This window comes from Urocitellus parryii, chromosome 3 (genome assembly GCF_045843805.1).
Source record: "Urocitellus parryii isolate mUroPar1 chromosome 3, mUroPar1.hap1, whole genome shotgun sequence".
In the NCBI taxonomy this organism is placed as follows: domain Eukaryota; kingdom Metazoa; phylum Chordata; class Mammalia; order Rodentia; family Sciuridae; genus Urocitellus; species Urocitellus parryii.
In genome coordinates this window covers 129,407,228-129,424,751 of record NC_135533.1, presented here as the reverse complement: position 1 = coordinate 129,424,751, position 17,524 = coordinate 129,407,228, and positions in this window count along the sequence as shown.

Sequence of the window (17,524 nt, the reverse complement as noted above, 5' to 3'; positions counted from 1 at the left end):
GTGCTGCTATAAACATTGATGTGGTTATGTCACTGTAACATGCTGTTTTAAATCCTTTGAATATCAGCTGAGGAGCAGGATAACCAGGTCTAATGGTGGTTCCATTCCTAGTGTGTTGAGGAACTTTCCCTAGTGAGCAGAGCTCTCTCTCTCTCTCTCTGCTCTCTGATAATTGTATTTTGAGCTACTTTTCTCTGCCACATCTTTCCACCATGATGTTCTGCCTCGTGTTGGGCCCTGGAAATGAAGTTTGCCATCTATGAAACCATGAGTTGAAATAAACTTTTCCTTCTCTAAGTTGTTCTTGTCAGCTATTTTGGTCATGGTGATAAAAAAAAAAAATCTGAGTGAAAACAGACGCTATCTGAAGTTCCTGTCCACCCATTAGAGATAGAAATGGCAGCTTTGTTCAAGATTAAGAGGGATAGATAAGGGTCCCTTGGCTGAGTTAGAAAGGGAGATAAAAAGGAGAGGGAGAGACTAAGGTAAGTCAGAAAGACCCATGAGCACAGGAGAGGACACACAGACCTCGTGACACAGAGCCAGTGGGCAGCGAGAGGCAGCAGAGTGGGAAAGAGAGGAAAGAAGATCATCTTCCCCAGAGACGTCCAGGGAGCTGGAGGTCGAGGAAGCACGGCTCGGGACAGAGACGGGAGCAGAGACAGGAATGGGAAGGAGAGACACAGGCACCGAGCAAGGCAAGGAATATGCAGGATTCAATAAAAACAGGCAGAAAGAGATAAAGACGAGATCTTCATAAACAGGCAGACAGCTCCCGGGGGGGCAAGAGGGAGGAGATGGAGGGATGGAGAGAAGGAAACAGGAGTGAGGGGCCAGACGGCTCAAGGTGGAGGCCCAGTGTGGGGCTGGGGGCAGAGGTGGGTGCTGCAGGCTCAGACCTGGCCGGGACCCTGTGATGGCCTGTCTGTGCTCCTCGCAGCTCCTTGCTTGATGACCATGACTGGGTGCTCTTAGCTCCCACTCAGCACTGCACCTGTCTCCCTGGAACCTCATCAACAGCTCCCCTTTGTTGTCTAGAGAAATCTCCTGCAATTTGGATTAGATGAAGGTCCAATAAACCTCGGGTTTCCACTAGATCAACAAGCAAGTGTCAGCTGTTCCACTAAGACTCAAACTTGGCCCGATGGCACTCCTGAGAGACTTCAGAGGAAGACGTGGAGCTGTTAACCATCCAGCCTGCAAGAAAGGCTTCTCATGAAGAGGAGCAAACCCTCCTGCACAGTGGAAATGCTGTCCAAAGCTCAGTCCTTGTCCCTGATGCCAGTCCAATAACGAGGACAGGGTTTTGAGAGGAAGGAAAAAGACGGTCCATTGCTTTGCTAGCAAAGGAGAGACACTGAGACTCCTGTCCCAGAGGCTGGGATTCTGCCCATCAGCAGGAACAGGGGGCTTTTATAGAGGTGATTCAGAGAAGATGAGATTGGGGAGGAGAGAGCTGGAAGGAGAGGATCAGGGAGAAGGAGAAGGTTGGGAAAAGGAAAAAAAGAAACATTCAAGTTTCAAAGCCACAAGGGACATAGTCAAAGCATCAAGTGAACCCCAGTTTCAGAAACTGCAGTCCCAGCCGTTCTAGCCTCACAGGATCCACGAGCTGCAGTCTTGGGTTGAATCTTCTGTCCCTCACACAGGTCCCGACTCTGCCTGCCTCTTGGCTGGCCTGAGAGTTCCTTCAAGGCACAGAGCTGGTGTAGAACAATTCCCTAGATCCAAACTGCAACAGAGCATTAAAAAGAGTGTTTGTCAAAACAAAACCTGAAATAATACAGTGAGCTCTCACCTCTCACAGAATCAGCCCTTGTGGTGCGAGGAGAAGATGACCTGGGGAAGGACGGTGCAGGCTGGACCCCCTTGTTTAACCCTGTGGTCTGAGATGCATCTTACGGAGCACATCTAGTTAAGACATATTGAAGAAATTTCCTACAGTTAAGGAAGGAAAAGAAAAAATGTCCAGGCAAAATTCCCAGAGATCTATGACCCCCGCCTCCCAACCTCCTAAATCAATTTTAATTTATTTTGGATGAGAAAATAATAAGCATCAGAATTTTTAAAAGTGTATTTGCATATACAATTACATATATTTCTATATTAGAGATTTTATGTCTATTTATTCCACATTAGATTCATCAAAAAGAAGCATGATATCCAGAGAAATTTGGTAGAGTTTACATCAGAAGGAACTGGGTGAATTCTTCCAAGGTCTCACTTACAAAATAAAAATTATGAGGCCATTAGGACAAGATTACTTTTTCATTTGACAAATTATTCACCATTTTTATGTTCAGATAGGAAAAAAAATTATAAAGCAATATTAATTTATTAGCCTAGTAAAATGTATAAATCTGATGCTTTGCTAAATTATTATAATCCAAAGCAGTCTTGATGGGCCTTTTTAGCATTTATGCATAATATTTCAGGCCGTGAATATGTATTAATGGAACCGCTTGCTGCAAAACTCTTCTTGTTTTCCTGCATTACATCAAGCCCAGCTCCGTTATTTATCCACCTGGGTGTTAGAGCAGCACTGTGCACTGGAACTTTCTGCAATGACGGGAATATTCTGGAATCTGTGCTGATCCATGCAGCCCACTTGGGCTGGTGAGGACTTGACACTTTGCCAGTACAAGTGAGGGGAAGAAATTTAAATTGTGCACATCTGAAGTCCCACTTGTGGCCAGCAATGATGTCCCTGCATGGTCCAGCTTCCCATGAGGAGTTCATCCCCTAGGCTACGAAGAACAACACTGGATTTGACTTCCTTAGGAAAGCACAAAAAATGTCACATCCCTATTATTGTTGAAAGGAAAACTCAGCTTGCAGCTGGCTGAGCTCTGGTTCCATTTGCAAAAGCAAAAGGAGTCACCCACATTGGATGACCCACTGACCTTCAGATTCCTTGAATAGGTTCTTTCTAAATACCGAGTCTCTGATTCAGACTTTTCTTGGCCTCTTTCTCTCTCTCCTTTTTACCATTAAGGATGTAAATGTCAAGGAAGTAAACTGTCCTTTGCAAGGTCATAGATAAAGAAACCACAATAGGATTGGAATTTATGCTGATATCTGAAGGCTCAAGTGCCGCTCAAGTGACTCTCAAGGGCTGCTCCGGTCACTAACATAGGAGCATCTGACTGTCAGGACATCTCCTCACCAATGCAGTAATAAAGAACTTTGCATGTTGTTATTTTACAGATTGTGGTAATTACATCTCAGCACACCTTGTCTCCTTTGTAATGCTATGAATCTCACTTTGCACATTTTAAACTAATGAGGTGAGCCAGGTGTGGTGGTGCAGGCTTCTAATCCCAGCTTCTCAGGAGGTTGAGGCAGAAGGATCACAAGTTTGTGACCAGCCTCAGCAACTTACAAGACCCTGTCTCAAAAAAAAAAAAAAAAATACAAAGGGCTAGAAATGTGGCTCAGTAGCTCAGTGGTTAAGCACCTCTGGGTTCAATCTCTGGTTCCAAAAGAAAAAAAAAAAAGAGTAACGAGGTGAGGTTAAATAACTTCCTAACAATCAGGCAGATGAATCTAAAGTGGAAGGCAAAGACATTGGTCAGAACCGCAGGAGCCAGCTACTTTGGATAAACTAAAAAGGGAACAAGGATTGCCATCTACCAGGGTAATGGATGGGCTGCTGGTTCACATGAAGCAATATCAGGGGATCTTCAGCATGTGCCATTATCACAGGCTGGAAAAAAGAACTGAGCAGCTGACCTTAAAAGGAATCACTGGGAAAAGTCCATGAGAGTCCCATCACCACCATCAGCAGCACCAACCCCATCATCACCAACGCTATGGTCATCACCACTGCACCACCCTCACCATCGTCACCTTGTGACCATCATCACCATCGTCACATTACAACATTGTCTTTGTAAGAGTTCTTATCATCACTCCCTTCATCACATAAACCCAACCCTTGTCCATGGTTCTGTTTGAAGACCACCACATCCATGAAACACCAAGTCCTCACCAACACTTTGAGTAGGACTGCAGTTTGCTGAAATTTTCAGAAGAGAAAACCAGTGCACACACAGTGAGCCTGTCCATGTCACACAGGGGAGCCAGAATTTGAACCCAATTCTGTTCAGCTTAACCTGTGTTCTCTAATATTCTGCTTGAAGGACGCTTGGCACAGGGCTGATCTTCATTCCCTGTCCCTAAACCAGCAACCCCCAAAGTGCATGCCATAGTTAGAGGAAGAGGAGATGGGCAATTAAACAACCACAAAATGCAAAAAAAAGTGTGTGTGTGTGTGTGTGTGTGTGTGTAGCAGGGAAGAAAAAATAGGGAAAGAAAGATCACCCTTATTTAGAAAGCTATGAATTGAAACTAAGTCTGTAAGAGAATCTGAGATACAATTCCTCCCCTTCTTCCTGATATATCATATCTCCAAATACTTGCCCCCACCTGCACCTGAAAATTAAACAGGGGGTAGAGCACCATTGCTTGGGCGTACACACCATGCACACACACACGTGCACACACACAGACACATACACTTGCACACAAACACATGTGCACACACACATACACATGCACACACAGAGACACACACATGTGCACACACAAACACTTCATTGCCTGGACGCTCAGGTGGGTCCTGAGCACCACACCCCGACTCATCTCCTCCTTGTTCTTCCACACGCCACCCACCTGCTCCTCTCCTAGGACCCCATCAGGACTCCTCCCTGCAGAGTCACCAAGACTCCTCTGTGCTCTTCCCACGGAGCTTGGCTCCTCCTTTCTGCCAGTGTTTCTAATCCTGGATTGAAACCGTCACTTTTTAAGCTGCTGCCTGCAACTGCCCTGGAGACTCCAGCCAGGAACAACCTGTTCAGCTTGCTTTCCCGAATGGCTCCACCTCAGGGGAGGCACCTGGCAACTGGTCACCATGGCCACCTGCCCCCAGGGGATTACAGCCTTCTCCAGGAGACACAAGGGCCTCCCCAGGGGGAGTACTGGTCCCCTCAGAGAAGCAGGATGTCAGGACACCAAGGCCATCTCCCCTAGAACCCAGCAAGCCAAAGACTTGCCAAAGCTGAGAGCCAAGGGAGACCCAAGATGCTCTAAGGTGGCCTCCTCCCTCTGTGCACAGATGCTTCCCCACAAATGAGAATGTCCGCCATTGGCCAAATTTGCACCCAGAGTCTGTGAAGAGAGAGTGTTAAATTCATGCAAGATCCACAACTTCATGGAGGATACAGCTGGAGAAAGACAGATGTACGTAAGCAAATAAACAGGTAATAGGATCATTTTTAAACTGTTGAGTAAAGGACAGAATGGAGTTCCGAGGTACAGAGAATAACTAAAAGGCAGAATAGCTAACAGGCTACGGGTGAGGAATTAATGATGCGTATTGACTCCAGGATAACTACAAGCCGAAGCCAGGCCTGGGGAGAAGGGCTTTGCTGGCAAGTGCAAAGGCCCTGAGGTGGGAGCAAAACTGGGCTATTCCTGGAAAAAAAAAAAAAAAGGAGGCTGGAGGACCTCAAGGTAGAGAGAGAGCAGCAAGAAATGAGGGCAGCGGGTGGCAGCGGCACATCAGTAGAGATCTAGAGGAACAAACAAATGTTGCTTACTTCTAACTGCTGGGGAAGTCAAAGGAGAATCTTCAGCAGGAGACTCAAAACATCTGGTGTGTGGCTTGAAAGAGTGACTGTGGCCACCTCTGGGGACCAGATCATCAGGAAGCTGGAAGGTGGCAGGAGTTGAAAGGTCCTGGAGTTGAGATGGGCCACCTGGGGAGGTGAGGTGGCTGGGGAAGGCAAGGGAGGTGAGTCCTGCACGTACTACAAGCACTGGAGACTCCAGGACCTGTGGGCAGACCAGTCGTGGTGGGAGGTGGGAGGAGAGCCTGAGAGAAGCCCTGGTCTGTGTGTCCAGGGCATTTGCATGGATGGTGGTGCCATTTGCAATCATGGGGGAGATGAAGGAGGAGCCCTGTCCACCCAGGGAGGGGACCTCCTGGACGTCCTCTGGAGGCCACAAAGCAGACCCGCTAAGGTGAAGCGCGGATCCCACTCCAAGATGAACTCCTCCCTGCACTTCCCCGGGGTCAGGTGGCTGGAGTCTCCTTGCACAGAGGTTCATTGTCACAGTAACAGACAATGCCCTTGGAACCGCAGCGCCTGCAGGAATCACGGGGTCATCACCCCGGTTTGGGGGCAGAAGGGCTGAATCAATTGGCAGTGAAATGAGAACGAGTCCTGGTGGGGACAAAGCGGGTTCCATGGAAATGACTCCCTAATTGTTAATCAATTGCAATCGACTTCCTGGTCCTTCACTAAGGATGGGCTGCGGGTCCTGCCTGAGCCTGGGCCAGCAGTGGGCCATTTCACTCAAACCAGCAAGGGCTCTGAACCAAGTTCACGTCCTCCGCTCCGGGAAGACAATTCCCAGGAAAGAGCAAAACTCGGAAGATGCGGGTACTCAGATCAGCTCCATCTAAGAAATTCTCTCCCTGAACCAGGGGAGACGGAGCAGGCTAAGTGACCCCAGAAACATGGCTCCCCACAGCCAAGCATCCCCGGAAGGAGGAGCTCCAGGTGCCACCAAAATGGGCACAGTCTGCAAGATGGCAGTATGCAAGGCACAACTGCTGCAGCCAGAGGCCAAGGCACAGTTCCAGCAAGAGCCAAGCCGCCTCAGGAGGACATCAGGTCTCCTGGTGGCTTCCAGGAGGTGTTGGAGAAGGGATGGCCTGAGCCGTAAAGGGGGGTACCCTCAGACGCCCAGATGCCACCATCCCATCCTAAGAGGCTCCTGCTCCCTAACCTGCCTCCCTCTGCTCAGGAGGTTGCTGTGGTCCATAATTAATGTTCAACATGTGTCCTTGTTGGCGTCACTGTCACTGTGAGCAAAGGGTGCACACCCAGCAGCGTCTCTGCTACAGTTGGCTGTGGCAGAGGCTCCACCTGATGAGGCTGCACAGCTTCTAAACCCTCAAGTTGGAAATTTCCAGGTCAAGTGAAATTCTCAAGTTTTAATCTTGAGAATGAATCGGCTGGATTCAGAGATGTTGGGTGAACCAAATAAGCACCTCTGCTGGGCACACCCTTCAGGCTGCACCTGTACCATGTCACTTGGGTGGGGCAGGCATGAGGTCTCAGAGCTCAGGGAGGCAGCAGACGTGGCCTTCTCCTGCCACTGTGCTAACTGAACACCAGGCACTGTGACAGACCCCCCGGAGACAGTGTCCTGCCCCATCACAGAAGAGGACACAGAGGCTCAGAGGGATAGATGGACTTGCCTGGTGCTCACAGCCTGTCAGAGGCACATCAGGGACCCAAGGCTAGTGTCCCCAGGATCCACAGTGTTCTGAGCTGCTGTGCCCTGTGCCTTCTGCTCTCCTCCATCACACATTTCCAACCGTCTCCCTGCTCAAAGGCAGTGGCCGGCCACTGCTGCAACTGGACCAGACGCCTCCATCCAGTTCTGCCCGTCTCCAGGCAGGAGTGTGGGCTCCCCAACATGCCTCCCTCGGCCTTCAGCATGAGGAAAGCTAGGGAAGAAGCAGCTGACCCTGTGACAACTGGCACTGGCCACGCACTGGCTCAGCATCCAGGAGAAGCCACTGGTCCTCCCAGGACACCTGGGTTTGTAGACATCCACGTGTGGCCTACAGGGCTCACCTGTAAGTACCCAGTGAGCTGGCTGCAAGCCTCCCAGGGGACTGTGGTGTGACAGTCCCCATCATCTCCTGTCCTCCCATGGGAACTTACCAGGAAAGTGCTTTCAGGGGAAGATCGTACTCATCTCATCCAAAGATGTGGTTAGATTTGGAAGGTACCAGGGCACCACCTCCCCCTCTCTGTCCTTCATTGAGATTCCAACACAATCTGTGATCATGAGCATCATAAGACTCAAGGTCCCCAATGCAGGTCTCCGTTCCCGAGCTCATGGGTCTCCGTTCCCGAGCTCATGACAAGGGCAGGATGTCTGGGTGGTAGCCAGGGCTGCACTGGGGCACTAGGATCTTCAGAGAGGCAGAGTAAGCAGTGGAGATGGAATGGATTCTGAGACAGAGGTGCAGGTCCTGATGACGTTTCTGCCATGATGTGATTTGGGGGGTTAAATCATATGGATTTGGATTCCTGCTTTGGTTTTGATTTAAGGGATTTGACTGCTAGATTTCCACCTGCAGATTTCTTTTAAACTTCAGACTTTTTTTTCTTCCAGTAAACCGTGCACATGATAAATAAATTCAAAGAGTACTTAAAATTTTCCAGCATGATTAAGCTCATGTGTGCGGGAGGGATAATAACGAACCATCTGTGTCCCTTCAACATAGATTCGGAAGCAGAACACAAACGAGAAGCACTCCTGCTTTGAATCCCATTTTCACACTTGAACCCATTTCTCGGGCTTCTCTGTCTGCTCACAGATGAGGAGATGCCACAGAACATACGTGTCAACCCAGCCCTTTTACATAGCGGTGCCATATGGTACACGGGATTCTGCATCGTGCCATTCACATTGAACAGTGGAAGAGCTGGTCTCTGAGTCTGATTTCAGGGTCTGTATGAAACTTCTGCTCAAAAAAGAAAAAGTCTGTTCTTCACCAGGTGGATGAAGGATGTGTGGTGACAGTGTTGGCAGATGAGATCCAGCAGGACCACTGAGGCCCCCACCAGATATCTGGGCTACCTTCCTGGAGAACAGGGGTAATCCAGAGTGTCCACAATATCCTGTGGCCATGGGTCACACGGAGCAGGCTCTCTCCACGTTGTCTCTGTGGAGGTCATCCTCTGCACTACAGGATGTCACATAGCCTAGCGTCTTCACTGAAAGCCAGTAGCAACACCTCCACCCTCAACTGAGAAAGCAAAATGTCTCCAGTCATTGCCTTGTGTCCCCTGGGTGCCTGTCACCCTATTGAGAATCACTGATTAAGGTTATTGAAGTTTATCAAACTGAAGATTTACAGTTAGAGGAATTGTTGAAATCTGAAACCAGGGACCCCTCTCCACACCTTGGGTCCCTCTTGTGACTTCCCACAACCAGGCTCAATGCCGAGCCACATGCCTGATGGGCAGGAAGGAGGCAGCCCCGTCGACCAACCTTCTGTCAGCATCTCCTGAAGGACATTCCGGGATTCACTCCTGTCCTTTCCTTAGATTCAGAGATTGGTTTATGCTTCCTGCCAGGAGAATGTGGGTCAGCCCGGCTGCCCTGTTTAATGTCTCAGTAGGTGAGGAAGACAGACTTGGGTCCCACCAGCACGAGATTCCCAAATCAAAATGACAGGATCAGGCAACACAAACAGTAACGCTGCAAGAGCTCTGCCTCCTCCTGTGAGGACACTTCACCACCCCCCACCTGACCCCTCGCCTAGGTGTTACCATGGCTGCATTGGAGTCTGCTCTGAGCTTGACATGGGGGTCACTATTGACCAAGGCCCCCCATGAAGGCTGCAGATCTTCATTTTTGTTTGCTTGCTCCTTTGAACTAGTTTTATGTTATTTTTGAGACCACGCCACTGACATATGATTGGCATATAAAAACTGTAATATAGAATGTACACATTGGTGGCTGTGGAAATGAGGTGCACACCCATAAAACTGCTGCCACAGTGTGGAGATTCGTGACAGTGACTGGGAGACAAGAGTCTGAGATTGGGGTCCCTGATGACTTCATGGCTGTGGCATGCTTGGTGCTGGGAAAGTTTCTGTGCAAAGGCACAGGATGCCCGGTTGCTATGGAGATGTCCTCCATGCTAGAGTCTTATCAGCCTCGACCTTATTTATTCTCAGGCAGGGCAGCTCCTGGGAATGAAGGATCTTCCTTGCTAAGATAGCCACAATGTTGACCAGCTCTGCTGCTCCTGAATCTACCTGTGAATAAGTAACTTTAAACAATGGACTTTCTTGAGCTGCACAAGGCTCCTAACACTGCACAGTGCAACTCTAGGATGTAACTGGGAAAATAGCTGCATACTGTGGCTAACTCTGTAACTGTCATGAATACAAAGAATAATGCTTGCACAGTCTTTAATCTGATTGAGGGACATATATAATAAAGATTGCTGGTGTAATTCTTTAGACCTGCCTCTCCACTAGAGAGCAGTGCTCCACTGGACCCCAGCTGTTTTGTCTTCAAGACCTGCATGTGTTGACTCTTTATTTGTTCCAATCTCCCATCGTTCCTTGCTGGAACCTGTAGTTTGGCTTCACTGGTTACAGCACTACCAGCAATGTCCGGAGCATACCCACCGCCCCCAAAATCCCTTTCCTGCCAGACTTCTGTATCTATTGTGATGAGGACATATGCTGGACCCTCTTACCACTTTTTCTAGTGCAGCCCAGTGGTGCTTAGCTACAGAAGACGTTTCGAAAAATGCACCATCAGGCATTTTTTTTTTCAATGTGCAAACAGCATGGAGTGTACCTGTGAGATCAGAGAAGGATGCCCAGTCTCCAGGCAGAATAACCCAGTCTCCAGGCAGAATAACCTCAGGGATCTCCATTGTATACTGCATGTTGTCCACCACAGCCACTGGGCGACTCCAGATTCCCTCCTCCTTTTGGGACTGAGCCTCTGTAGCCCCATTCCCCCATCACACCTGCCCTCAGCTACTGGCGGCCACCTTTCCCTTCTATTTCTATGAGGTTGACTCTTCCAGGTCCCTCACGTAATGGGACGAGGTATGATTTCCCCTCCGTGCCAGGCTTACTTCCCTTTATCCACATTGTCACTGATGCTTGGTTGGATCCACATGAATGAATTTCTAAAATATCACAAAACATACCCAATAGATCTGAGGTTGTTTTGAAATAATCGGGGGTTCTGGCCATTCAGATGTCCAGTCCCACAGGGAAACAGCTGGAGACAGGGCCGGAGCCCCTGTGTTCATGCAGGATGGGGTTCTGCAGTTGTCCCGAGTTCCCGTCCACCTCACCCTGTCCACTGGTCTACATGCCTGGTTCTCGCTCCTGGATCTTGTGCTGGCCACCTTGCTGGGCTCACGTGCTCCCTCTCCTCCACCAGCTGGATAGCAGAAGAAAGAACCTTGACCCTCAGCAATCTGTGCTGTGTGCAGGAAACCTCACCCAGAATCCAAACACGGGAGGTCTCCCTTTCAGTGTCCATCTGTGCTCTGCAGGCACCAGGTGTGTGAGGCTCTCTCTGTGCACTGCCCTGTGTTTTGTCCTATAAGTGTTACACTCTAAACCCCCCTCACCATGATGGTCACTGATGTTTTTTGGGAGTCTAATGCTGAGCAGAGACCAGGACAGCTGACTTATACACATTTTCCATTCACTGCAATCCTGAAAAGGTGACTTATTGACTCAATTGTATAAATTGGGAAACTGAGGCACAGAGATGCTAAGTCACAATGAAACTCTCCTTGACCCCCGATCACTGTGGTAATGCCACCTGAGCCAGCACTGTCCTTAAATTCATGCTGGGCAGGTAGCCTGAGCTTACTTCCCAAGGATGGGGACCCAGGGTGGACTGTCAAGGGGATGCAACGGTCCTAGGGCGGGGAAATCTCGGAGGCAGAGGCAGGGGGTGGAGGAGGTGGGAGGAGGGATGGGGAGGGATGGGGGTGAACCCTCAGGTAACTTCTTGGCCATTATTAAGAAGAGGGAAACTTCCAAGAGATAAAGGAAACCACTAGAAAGTTCAAGCTGGCAAGGGATGCCATCTGATGTGTGTTTGAAGAAGAGCACCCCTTCTGTTCCTCAGAGAGTATGCTGTAGGCTGTCCAGGGGGGAAGCCAGAGACCACTGCAGCCTCCTGGGGACCAGAGAGCTGGCCTTCCCTGATCCTGCAGAGCTCAAGCACTGCTCTCCCTGCATTATATTAAAACAGTCTGCACCTGTCTCCACTCCCTCAGGCCTTCACTCCCTCAGGCCTCCCTCTCCCTCTGGCCTCCACTCCCTCAGGCCTCCATTCCCTCAGGCCTCCACTCTCTCAGGCCTCCACTCTCTCAGGCCTCCACTCCCTCAGGCCTCTGTCTCCCTCTGGAACTTGGTCCTGTGAGAGTATAGACCTGGGTGGTTCCAGCCCTGTCACTGTAGACCCTGAAGCTTGGAAAGAGTTGGTTACAAGGGAACAATTAATGAAGGGGATGCCATGGGTCTGAGCTAAGTGTGAACTTCAGCTGTGTTTTGAGGTGAATTTGATCCACTTTCTCCTTAATTAAAACCCTGGAGCCCCAGGTACAGAGCATCCAGATGCTCCTACCCTGGGTCTGCAGAAGGTGAGCATCGTGGAGTCTGAGGATTCTGTGAACCTGGTCAGGAAGAACATCTGTATTTTTTTTTTTTTTTTGGTACCTGGGATTGAGTTCAGAGGCACTCGACCACTGAGCCACATCCCAAGCCCTATTTTGTAATTTATTTAGAGACAGAGTCTCAGTGAGTTGCTTAGGACCTTGCTGTTGCTGAGGCTGGCTTTGAACTCTGAATCTTCTTGCCTCAGCCTCCTGAGCCGCTGGGATGACAGGCATGTGCCACCACGCCCAGTGAGAACATTTGTATCTTGATTTTACTAACCTCTAACTGTGATTTAGCATTGTTCTTTAGTAATGAATGGAGACAAGCACACACACACACACACACACACACACACACACACACAGAGTAATAATAGTCCCCGTGCCCATTCCTGGTGATGCAGACACCCTGGAAAGCCATTTGCAGGCACCACAGGTCCCGAGCGTGGGGCAGTGGTGGGGGCACCAGATCTGGGCTGAGTCTTGCCCTTTAAAGCTGCAGGCACTACTGTACCACAGGCTGCTTTTAAGGAATATTCTGATGTCATTATAATTGGTTTTCTTGGCAAGACTATAATTTTAGCAAGGCTATAATTTTACTTTACTCAGAGAAGTTTCCACAGGCCTCCCCAGACTTCCATGGCACTCATGCTCAGAGATGCTGGTCAGGCTGAGGGAACTGATGTGGACTCTCTGGCCCGGACTTAAGCTCCCACGTGGAGTTTCAGGCATAACTTTGGGCACGCTGCCCATCCTGTCTGTGCCTCGGTTTCCCAAGCTATAACATCAGGGTACAAACAGCACCTAGGTTTAGGTTGATTGGCAGCTTTCCCTGGAGCCTACATAAATGGGCTTGGCTACTTGGAAGGTCCCATGAATACAGCTCCGTTCTGTGTCCTGGGTGGCCTCGCGTAATTGAAGAAAAGCCAAGTAGAGAGGGAAGGAGGAGGAGGAGGAGTTCGATACGAGGACAGCATCAGATAACTTGCCAACAGTGGGCAGAGTCACAGAAAGACGCCTGCAGGAGTTTATAGGCTCCAGAGGAAAACACGCTTTTTCCCTGGATTAGCTGCGCAGGATTTCGGGGCTCACAGCTAGTTACCGTGATCCACAGAACAGAAATACCAGGCCCCTGGGTTACAGAAGTGCTGGTGATTTCACCCCTCCTGTCGCCATTAAATCAATTTATCACTCTCCATTTACCTCAGAGCAGGGGCTGGTACCCGTGGACACTAAATAGATGCCACGGCTGGACATGAAGGGAGGGCCACTCAAGGACTGACCGGTGAGTACAGGAGGGCTTCCTCTTTTGTCTTATTTATTTCTCTAATTGCACTAAAATACACATAACACGAAATTCACCTCTTAACCGTTTACAGGGGTGACGTGGTATCACGGAGGACACCCAACCATCTAGTTCCAGAAGAGTTTCATCGCCCCAAAGGAAACCCCGTACCTGGGGTCCTCTCTCCCCGCTGCCCTGCTCCCTGGCAGTGGCCCAGACACTCTCCCTCTGAGGACTGACTGTCCTGCTGCTTCCGCTCAGCGAGCCCAGTGCCGTGTGGACAGCTGGGGCCAGCCCTGTCCCACGGCCACCCCTGGCTGCTGGCTGTGGATCTCCTCACGCCCACCCTTCAGCTCCACGATGGTGCACCTGTTCCCAGGATGGGAATTGCCACCTTCCCCCAGTGCTGTGGACGGCGTCCAGCAAGGCCGGAGGTCCCCCGCTCTGGCAGCAGAGTGGGGCGTCTGGGCTCCTGAGGTCACCAAGGCCACGTTTCCAGTCAGCTCCACCACATCCCGGCTGCATGGACCTGGCCACGCTCTGCAGCTCCCTGTGCCCCAGGGTCCCCGTGGGAAGCCATAGTGCGCGAATTCAGGAGTTGCCGTCAGCTCTGAAAGAGGAGAGTAAACAATTTTAGGCAGAGCTGGCTGACCCTCTGCTGCCATTCTCTCCCTCTCTTTCTTCTCCAAGAGCTCACCTTGCAGCCACTGGGAGCAGGGACACCAGATGAGAGCAAAGAGCCTGGCAGATTACCATGGTGTCACTCAGTGCTGGCCAATGAGATGCCAGGGCCACTCCCTGGCAGCCCCCAGGAGGTCCTCTGTCCCCTGAGTGAGGGACACATGGTGAGGACCACCACCACCTCTTCCCTTCTGGTTGCCGGCCACACCTGAGTGCAGACATGGTACCTGGACTGCTGACCGCCATCTTGCATCATGAGGTGTTAAGTGTGAGGTCAAGGGAAAAGGCTCTGAGGATGGTGGGTGCCAGGAGAGGGCGCCAGCTTCTCCCCTGCTTCTATCCACATGGGAAGTGGGGGACAGCAGTTTCCTCCTGGTTCCTATTCCCAGCATTCCCTTCTCAACTCTGCCCCCGACAGTGCTGGCCCCCAAATACAGAAGGGCAGTCTGGGGACACAGGGACTAGCCCAATCCCCAGCTGCTGTTCTCTGTGCTGTGCTTTTAATTCAGGACGTGGGTAAATCTGCAAGATTTTTTAAAAGATATCCCAACACAATTCACAATTGCCCAGTTATGGAGCCAGTCCAGGTAGGTGCCCATCAGCAGATGAGGGGGTAAAGAAATTGTGGGCCATGTCCCTGATGGAGTTGGCTCTCTGGAGCAGCAGAGTCCCATCATTTGTGGCTAAATGGATGGGACAGAAGAACAACCTGGTAAGTGAAATAAGCCAGACTCAGAAAGTCAAAGATCGAGTGTTTTCTCTCATCTGTGAAAGTTTGAGAGAGAGAACGGAACATAAAAGGGAGAGCTCATGAAAAATAGGAGGGAAATGGAGTAGAGCAGGGGACTGAGAGGGAGGAAGGAGGAGGGCCATGGGGAAGCAGCAGGGAATGGAATCTGCCAAATTATGCCATGTCCACCGGCAAGTCAGCCACAATGAGCACATCTGCGTGTTTATTTATTATAATGCAATAATAATAATAATAATAATAGGAAATCAACAGAGTAGAGCAAGCAGATCAGGTGGAGGCAAGAGCGGGGGCAGGAAAGGAAGGTGCGGGGGAATGAGATTGGAAAACTATGTTCTGTGCATGTGCAGATGTGGCAGAGTGGTCCCACCCACTGTGTGTGTGATCACAATCCACTAATTTTAAGATTTGAAAATAGAGATATTCCAAAAGATGCCACTAGTGCACTGATGGAGAACAGGGATATTCCAGAGGATGATGTGTGCTGCCCTGTTCTGAATGAGCAACTCTGTTTAAAGACAAAAAAAAATATGTGGCTCAAATACTGATCTCCTGGTTCTTGATTTACAAGAAAGAGGTGCCTTGGAAGTCCTATGTGAGCGTGGGACATGTGACATCTTCCTTTGAGAACAGACTTTTTTTTTTCCTTCATAAAGAAACAGGGCAGTGTGTGGGGTTTAGAGGGAGATGAAAGAGTTGATTAAAAAAAAAAACTCACAAAACAACATTGTCACCTGTCAACCTTCATCTCCCGTAATTAGTGCCTGAAAATCGCTTCAGAGCCAGATAGTTTCCAAGGTAAACCAAGAAGCACATTAGAGCAAACGAGCACCCAGCCTGGCCTGCTTCCTGGATGGCAATCAAGTCAGCAGTGTGTTCTAGAATGTTCCTAGCCTTAGGTAGGCTGGGGTGGCACGGGTTCTAATGGCCACAGGGATCTGAGAAGACCCAGGTGTGACTCTTACGGGATGTGACCCAGACATCAACTGTCTGCTTCTAAGAAGAGCCTGGGGACACTCATCTGTCCACCTTCTTCTCTGGCCCAAGCACTGTCACTGTCCACCTGGGTTATTGCCACATCTTTCCAAAAGGTCTCCTGCTTCTGCCTTTGCCTCCACCACCACCTTCTCTCCGTGCAGAGCCTAGTGACCCTGTTACCCTCTGCCTGCTGCTCCTCAACCCAGAACCCTCAACCCACTCACACCTGGCCCAGCTGAGTCGAGGCCCCTCCTGTCTGTCCAGTCTTGACACCCTGAGCCCCTTGCCTGCACTGCCCAGGCCCCTCTGCAGTCCACTGTGGGCCTTCCTCTGTTCACACTGCCCCAGCCACTCTGGCCTCCCTCCTGTGTCCCCCACTACCAGTACCCACTGGTTTCTGAGCCAGGCCTTGGCCCAAGCTCACTTGTGCCCATGGGCCACCTTCCCTCCTCTAGGTCTCCTGGCCAACCCCCCTTCCTGGTCAGGCCTTGCTGATGGCTCTACTAAGACCCCTCCACCCAGCCTGGTCTCGCTGTCCTCCGCCGTGCCTTGTTTTTCACCAGAGAACCGAGCACCTAACACGCTAGGTATTCCACCCATTTTACCTTGTGCCTCCCCGCTGTGGGGACAGTTTCACGAGGGCGGGGACATTGTCCGTGTTCAGAGCTGCTGTTCTAGTAGTGATTGGCATGTGGTAGGCATTCTGCAAATATGCCATGGAAGGTGGGGATGGACAGATGGACACGTGGAGGGAGAGAATGGTGGATGGATGGTTAGACAGGTGGACAGATGGATGGATGGAAGGATGGACAGATAGCACCACTGTAAGTCTGCAGCAGACTAAAATCACTTAGGTACTTTCGTCTTCCAGGAGACATATTTCAGGTCCTATCCTACGAACCCCAACTTCACACTCCTCTCTCTTGCTCTCATTGCCCATCAACTGCCTTCCAATATTTTGCTGTTTGAATTTTAGGATCTTGGCAGCCAAGTATATCCCTGTCAAATCCCACTTCCTCCACAACAGAGGCAGACCTTCCTTTGCCTCACAGGAAATTAACAAATCCAGGCCACCCTGGACCCTTGAGTTTAGGTTGGGCTCTGCACGTGGGCAGTCCCCACGTGTCTTCTGAGGCGCTGGGTGAGCGCCTCAGGGTGCGCAGCTCTCGTCCCTGCCCTTGCATCAGCTTCCCCCAGTCCTGAGGTCTGAACCGTGGTGAGACCCAATTCTTTGGAGACTGTGTGTTCCACTTCTTGGATACGAAAACCACGTCTAGTTTATTGCTGAATCCCCCAGCGCTTTGTGAGGGAACCAGAGCTTAATAAATATTTGTTAATTTCAAAATTGGAGCAATCCATTCAGATAACAAGGGAAAGATCATCACCGCTGAGGGAAAATGGCTCAGGGTAATGTCCCTCGGCAAGGCAGGCAGAGAAATGCTGAGATTTCTAAAGGAGCTCTTGTTACAACTGACTCAGTACTGATAGGGACAGTCAAGGTGACCTTCCCCATGGAGTGTGGATAGTGACGGGATTACCATCTCTCTCCAAGAAAAATCAGAGCTCCCAGTGACCTGGGGACTCTCGTAAT